This window comes from Pinus tabuliformis, chromosome 4_2 (genome assembly GCF_031772625.1).
Source record: "Pinus tabuliformis cultivar Carrire ecotype Pingquan chromosome 4_2, CPIR1, whole genome shotgun sequence".
Taxonomy (NCBI): domain Eukaryota; kingdom Viridiplantae; phylum Streptophyta; class Pinopsida; order Pinales; family Pinaceae; genus Pinus; species Pinus tabuliformis.
Genome location: NC_142304.1, coordinates 608,888,252 through 608,895,108, shown reverse-complemented (window position 1 = coordinate 608,895,108; position 6,857 = coordinate 608,888,252). Strand labels below are relative to the sequence as shown.

General features: G+C 34.6%; 1 pseudogene; it reads right to left on the bottom strand.

Moving 5' to 3' along the window:
* Positions 1 to 569: 569 nt before the first annotated feature.
* Positions 570 to 6,289, bottom strand: LOC149170766 (separase-like; annotated as a pseudogene).
* Positions 6,290 to 6,857: the final 568 nt, after the last annotated feature.

Genomic DNA, 6,857 nt, shown 5'->3' with positions numbered 1-6,857 from the left:
TTCTTATTTTTTTGTTTTTCCCTTAAGTTATTCTAACTATAAAACAACCAATTACTATTTTATTGATTGTGACATGTCTATTGTTATTAAATGCTTCACTACATATCATGTTTCATCTTTTACTAAGTATTATTAATGGGATGATTCTAATTTAAATTAAGATAAAAAATACTAAAATCTTAAATACAATTTTTAAAATTAATTAGTATAATAAAAATTACTTTTAAAAAAATAATACTTTTTAAAAATAATTAAATAATTTTTTACATGTAACAATTTTCTATACTAATTATTAAAACAACAATATTTTTTAAAATTATAATAAGCTAATAATTAAAACTAATTAATTTTATTAAAAAACAATCCATTACATGAAATGAGGGGTGTTGCATACCTTTTGTAAGACTGAAAATTTGGCCCCTTTAATTTAAAAACATTTTTCAAATGTATTTTTAATGATAACACTACTTCTTCCTCAGTTAGTTTGGAAGACATTTTCCATCAAACTCTTCAAACTTATTGTCAAAATCCATTCATATCTATGGAGTTAACCTTCAATTATCAATGTATTAAAGGATATAGACACTAGAAATTGCTTTGGCAACTTTGCCAACAATTTCTTCTTTTTGAGATCCTTCCAAGTTGTCTACCCCAGAGCTCTCCAGAATATTGAAATTTTTCCACAACAGACAAGAAACACCCTTCTCAATTTCATTATATCTGAGAGAAGTACTACCAGCCAAAAGGACTTTCAATAGGCCTTCATCAACTGGAACATGAGTTTCCACACCTTGACTTGTTGCCACTAAGCCCAACATTAGCTTGACATATTTTATACACACATCTACAACATTATGGATAGTAGCTTCTAAGGGTTCTCCCAATAAGAAGCACTTCCACGGACCAAGCCAATAATCTTCAATTCCCCTTTGAAGTTTGGTAAGCCTTTTATCAAGTTCAATTCTCCACTACCACCATCTACATTTATCGTTATTGCTTTGAATAGGGAAAGAATCAGAGGTTACAACCGAATTTCCTCAAGTATCATCCCAAACTCTTCAACAACTACATCCACAACTATTTTGGATGATCCATGGATTAATTTTTTGACCTATGAGCCACTATCAATGTCATTTCCTTCTGAATCTTCATAGTCTAGATCAATAGTGTAGGACAAGATATTTTAATCCCTCAAGCACCATCTTTTGACAACCCTTAAAAATAAGAAAGAATAAGCAACAAAAGAACCATATATTTCCCCTTAGAGCCAAATCGTGTGAGAAACATCCATGCCAGAGAAGAATTATTGAATGGAAGATCCCCTAGACGAGACACATATTTAGAATCTAATAAACTGAGAGAGATAACAATAGAAAGTGGTATGTTTAAAAAAATATCCGACAAAGTGTTCAAGATCCTCCATAGCCTTTGGAGTAATTTTTAGGGCTTGCAACACTCTTTTTATAAAGTCCTTCGAATTGTGATGATGTTCCTTACTATCGGAAGTTGAGGTTACAAGCTTTGAGTGCAAAACAATAATATGTTGTTGACGTAAAGTTTTTCCAAGAGAAGCTTGATGAAAATACATAACCCAATGACTTCTAAAAGAGTTATTACCATGCCTCACAGGTAAGGAAAATAACCCATCCAATTCTAAGGGTAGATGCAGAATAGCTATTAACATGGATTCCTTTTGAAAAAGTGCAACAATTTGGCTACAAATAGAGAAAGAATGATCCAACCATCCTAACACCAATGACATCGAGTTTTCAACAAATTTTCCACACTGTATCCATGATAAACTACATAAAAGTTTACTTATAGAAATCCAACTAATGTGGCGCAACAACACTTCCCTTTCAATCATGAATATATCCACGAACCTTCTCTTGCCAGAGCATTCAAGCTGGCAGCAATGTGCAGTATCAAATGAACACAGCCATAGAGATCTACCATTATGAAAAAATAGCAGACTGATATTCTACAAAAATATATAATGCACCTTGTCCAACTCCTCAGATGCCTTATAACATTTTCCTATTTGAAGCAGCAGTCTAGACAATACACTTCTTGCATGGTTTTCCCAACTAGATGCAATAAGAACCTGCATAGAATGTACTTGATCTTTTTCGATTTCACAATGACCACTACAATCTCTGTCATGTGAGTTCTTCAAATTTATTTATAGATCCATGTGGGAAACACTTTGTTGCTTTGGTTATGTTTTTTTTTGAGTGAATAGAAATATTTATCTATGTCATCCCTTGCTATCAAGCATCCACTTGATTTCCATGGATTTTTTTGATAATGACAAAGGTTTTGTACCTTCACTAGCTAAATGATAATTATTTCGTGATTTTAAACGTGAACGCGTATTTCTAGACGTACCCTCAAACTCCTTTAGGTAATCCCTTACTCCAATGCTAGAGTCATCTAAGTCCACTATTATAGAAGAGTTTCCCCCATCTGACCAGATCCTCTTTTCTTCTTTATGTCATTGGTCATGCAAGCAAGAGATTCTGCTATTTGTTCTTTTCTCATTTCTTTACATAAATTTTCCCATGCCAATGTATAAATATCAACAGCAGAAGCCAGGTTCTCAGGAAAATGTATATCTTTTTTTTCCTTTGGATTCCTGTGAACCAAATCTCCAATCCACATGACAAACATGGCTTCTACTATTACTTGGAAAAGCTTACACACAAGCTTCAAGTCCTGACGATGAAAAATATGCTTTTCACTTTTCAATACCTCTTCAACAATTTCCCATGAATGACATTTCTGATAAATATCACCTAAGAAGGATACAAATGTAGCCTAACCAAGTGGTAGATCTTAGCATTCTAAATCTTTAGACCTTCCTCAAATATGTTTTCAGCTTCATATCCATCTCCCACCATTTCATATAGAACACCCACCTGCATAATATTTTCCAAATAATTTCCAAAAACAACCCATTGACTAGGCAAATACTCCCAATTCTTCTTTTCATCTGAAAAAGATGGCCACACATTTGTTGTAATTGATCCTAGAGCCTACAGATAAATACATCGCACTTCATTTGAGTCAATTTTTAACTTAGAATTATTATCTCTCTCAACTTTAATTGACTTATTATCCAAAAACGTGAATTTTCAATGTAAAACTTTTGTTCTTAAATGTAGTGCTTCTTTGGAGTACTTGAGAGCCATGAAATGTTGTACTTTTCTATGGTACATTTTATACAATATTTAAAACATACTGATGTAGGAAATGAAAACTCCCTTGTTTTCAGTCCATTTGAAACAAGAGTTAATTCCCTCTCCTTCATATCTTCAATAGTGAAGCCACAACTCGCGAAATTTCTTATTTCTAAAACCCTGTCAATGTGAGATTCAAGAAATTCACCATACATGAGATTTTGTTGAAACTCTAAGAGATATTCTCGGTTATATTTCACACAACTTTCCCAAAAATTTATAGAGTTGATAATAGTTCCAAACTTTTCCATTAAAATAGAAAGAATCTTTTAAGAAAATGATACACAAAAAAGAGCATGGATAAGCATGTTCTCTCTCCAAAGAAGAGAACAACATTCTTTAGAGCCCATCTTCTTCCAAGAGTTAAAAATCTTGAAAACCAATTCCTAAAGCTTTCACTGCATATGTGTAAATCCCTCTGAATTTGCATTTGCTTCCTCGGTACAGATTGCATGGACACAATATGTAACAGCAAGTTGGTGACGTACACGATCCAGGACGAAAATATTGTCATTAGGATTATAATCTTCATCTAGCACATATATCAAAATTAAGATGGCATATGACAAACAATCCATGCATCTTCCTAAGCCTGTAGCACCACCCAGTCTAGCTATATTCGTCTGCTCTAAGAGAACTCTTGACCTCTCTAATGAAAATTCCTTCGTAACATACATGTCATCCAATAGCAATTCCACAATTCCTTTACGCATAAACCTTGAAAGTTCAATTTCTATTTTAGAATAAGCTAGGAGCTCCTCTTTTAGGAGCATGCCTAATGTCCCCATAGGAAAAGAACAACCAGTGCTGGACAAAACCTTGTAGAGTGTGAGACTTTGCACTAATGCCTCATCTATATCAATCTCCTTGTAATCTACAGAAACAATATTAACCCAAATCTTCACAAGGGAACAGAGATTATTCAGACTTGACAACTGTGTATCGACATTGGTCCAATGTAAGAGACAATCTATGACATTTTCTCTTGATTATTTTCTCCCACTTCTTTGTAGTGTATCAAATAAAACAACATTTTTTCCACAAACATCAGAAACTGATTTAGACATGTTGTCTCTCATGATACAGCCAAACGCAGATGCCATACTTTCATGTGACAGGAGATTTTTTAGTAAGGACACCTGGGTCCATGCATCTTTGTAAGCTAACTTTAGAGGACCACAAGCACAATAATATTGCTTCATATTGAACATTTCTTCATATTGAACATTGCCACCCCAATATTATATATATAATATATTAACCATTTTAACTCTTTAACTTCAATCCAAATTCCTGAAATAAGTGTATCTGAAACTTCCAAACATTCCTGAACAACTTCTTGATGCATGAGAGAGAGTTTGAGTGTTTCACTTGCAACAGGGAGTAGTGTCTGGTAGACCTTATGAAGCTCTTTTCTTTCTCCCACTATAAAAAAGTTAGACCTAAAACAAACAATGAATACCTACATAAAGAGATGGAAATCTTGTTCCAAGGAAGAATATGAAACTTAAGTCTTTAGTAATTATACTACTAGCTATGAAAATGTCCAATTCCTGTTGTATATATCCTGCGAATACCTTACATCAGAATTCCAGAGCCTTGGAAATACTAATAAATGATCCACCTATCCACTTGTGATTATTGTTTCTCATTGCATAAGTCTTAGATTTACCATCACATAATGGCCCATTATTTCCATGCCTCTGAACAACCAATTCTTCAGATGTCCACTTAAACTTTTCAATAGTACTTTGAATTATTCTAATTGATTTTGAGAGAAGTAGTGAATCTTGATTTTCAACATGTATGGTAATCTTCAGAGCTTCGGATATATCATCCTCAATATAAATAGCATTATCATTACATACACCTGAAATCTCCATGTCCTCAAAACTTAAGCTAACTGCATAGTTATGTAAAACCGCAACAAGAGGAAATGTGGTACCTTGCCCAAGGTTATCTGCAATTCCATTCAAAAATTTCTTAGCATTTTTTCTGAGATTTGGATTAGCCTCACAGTAACAACAATAATATTCAACAACCTTCAGAATTTCATGTTTGCCGAAAAGTTTCTCATCCTTGAAAGAATGTTCAGAGAAACGTTATATATGTTGTCAACTGTAGAAGAGACTTAGGACCCTCTAGAGGCAAGCTGGTGAAAAAATTAACAAGTTTCATTTATAAATTGATCCTTTAGTGAATAACAGGCACAATGTTTTAGTGTTAGAATGCTTATATTCCTTATCAATTTCAAGTTTAAGTTATTGGGATCTTTTGCCATGAACTTGATGCATTTTTATAATCCTTTAAACATCATTCTACTGTGTTTTTCAGCACTATTATTGTCTAGAACCCTCTGCCATGGGGTGAGATGATCGACAAACAATAAGACCTTCTCCACGGTCTCTGCATCATTTGGTATTCTTTCACCAACACAACTATCTAGATACATCACAAATCCAAAAATTAAACCTGTGGCAGTGAGCGGATTTTATGCATGTGGGAATTGGGAGGCTGAGGGAGGTAGCGGGGGGTGGAGGTGGTTCCAAGTAATAGAGGATAGAGAATGGAGGACTTGAAGGATATTTCACCATATAGATGGCCCAACGATTGAAACTTTCATGTCCAAAATAATTTCTCTGCAAGGCTCGAAGACGACGACCAACTGGGACCACCCCTCCTATTGTTGCTCCGGCTCTGTGGAATGGCACTAAGTTGAGTGCTTCCAAGGGAAGAGGGCAGATTTTATGCAGGCGAGAGTTGGGGCAACTCCTAAAAACAAGTCACTAAGCCAATGATTTCCTTAGTGATTCACCAACATGCATGCACGGTATGGATGGCATGTGCATATCTCCCAACGAACTGATAAATTTTTCTGGTAGATTGGCCAACCATGATGATTGATAACTGATTAATGACAAAATGGGCTGATTAATTCTTATGCGAAATGGGCGGCGTACTTACCTGGTCATAATTAATTCTTTTATTAAGGTGAAATGGCTTGTCAACCACCATACATCAAGGTGTTTAATACCTGGTGCAGGAGCCATACCAAAAATCTGGGTTGAGCAAGAGCAGGAAGGAGCAGAACAGGTTGTCGAGTGGTGTGGAAACTTACCTTCGCAAGTTGCTGAGCAGAACAAGTTCTGAGCCAGAGCACGAGTAGGTTGTCGAGAAAAACAGGTTGGTTTCCCATTTTATGTTCTCCCATTTATAAATTGTGAAAATATAATGGCGAATGCTAAAAAAAGTATCTTAATTGTGTTTGATAAATTTTGAGTTTATGTTTGGTGTAAATAAAAATATTTGCCAACATGTATCAACCAGTGCATGGCTAGGTCTCCACCCAATCTGTAACATAAAATTACCGACCACGTAGTCTGTAACATAAAATTACCAAACAGAGCAGGGCGAAGGTCTCCGCATAGTTTGTAGTTGTAACATGTAACATAAAATTGAGTAGTATAATTTTACAGGGTAAAATATGATGTGGAGAACGTAAAATCTCAGAAAAAACATTAAGAAAAAGCATAATAGATTCAACTATTGAGTCTGTCTTTATCAACATGAATTTGAAATGGGATCCAAGGTCGCTTAATTTGAAATGGAATCTAAGGT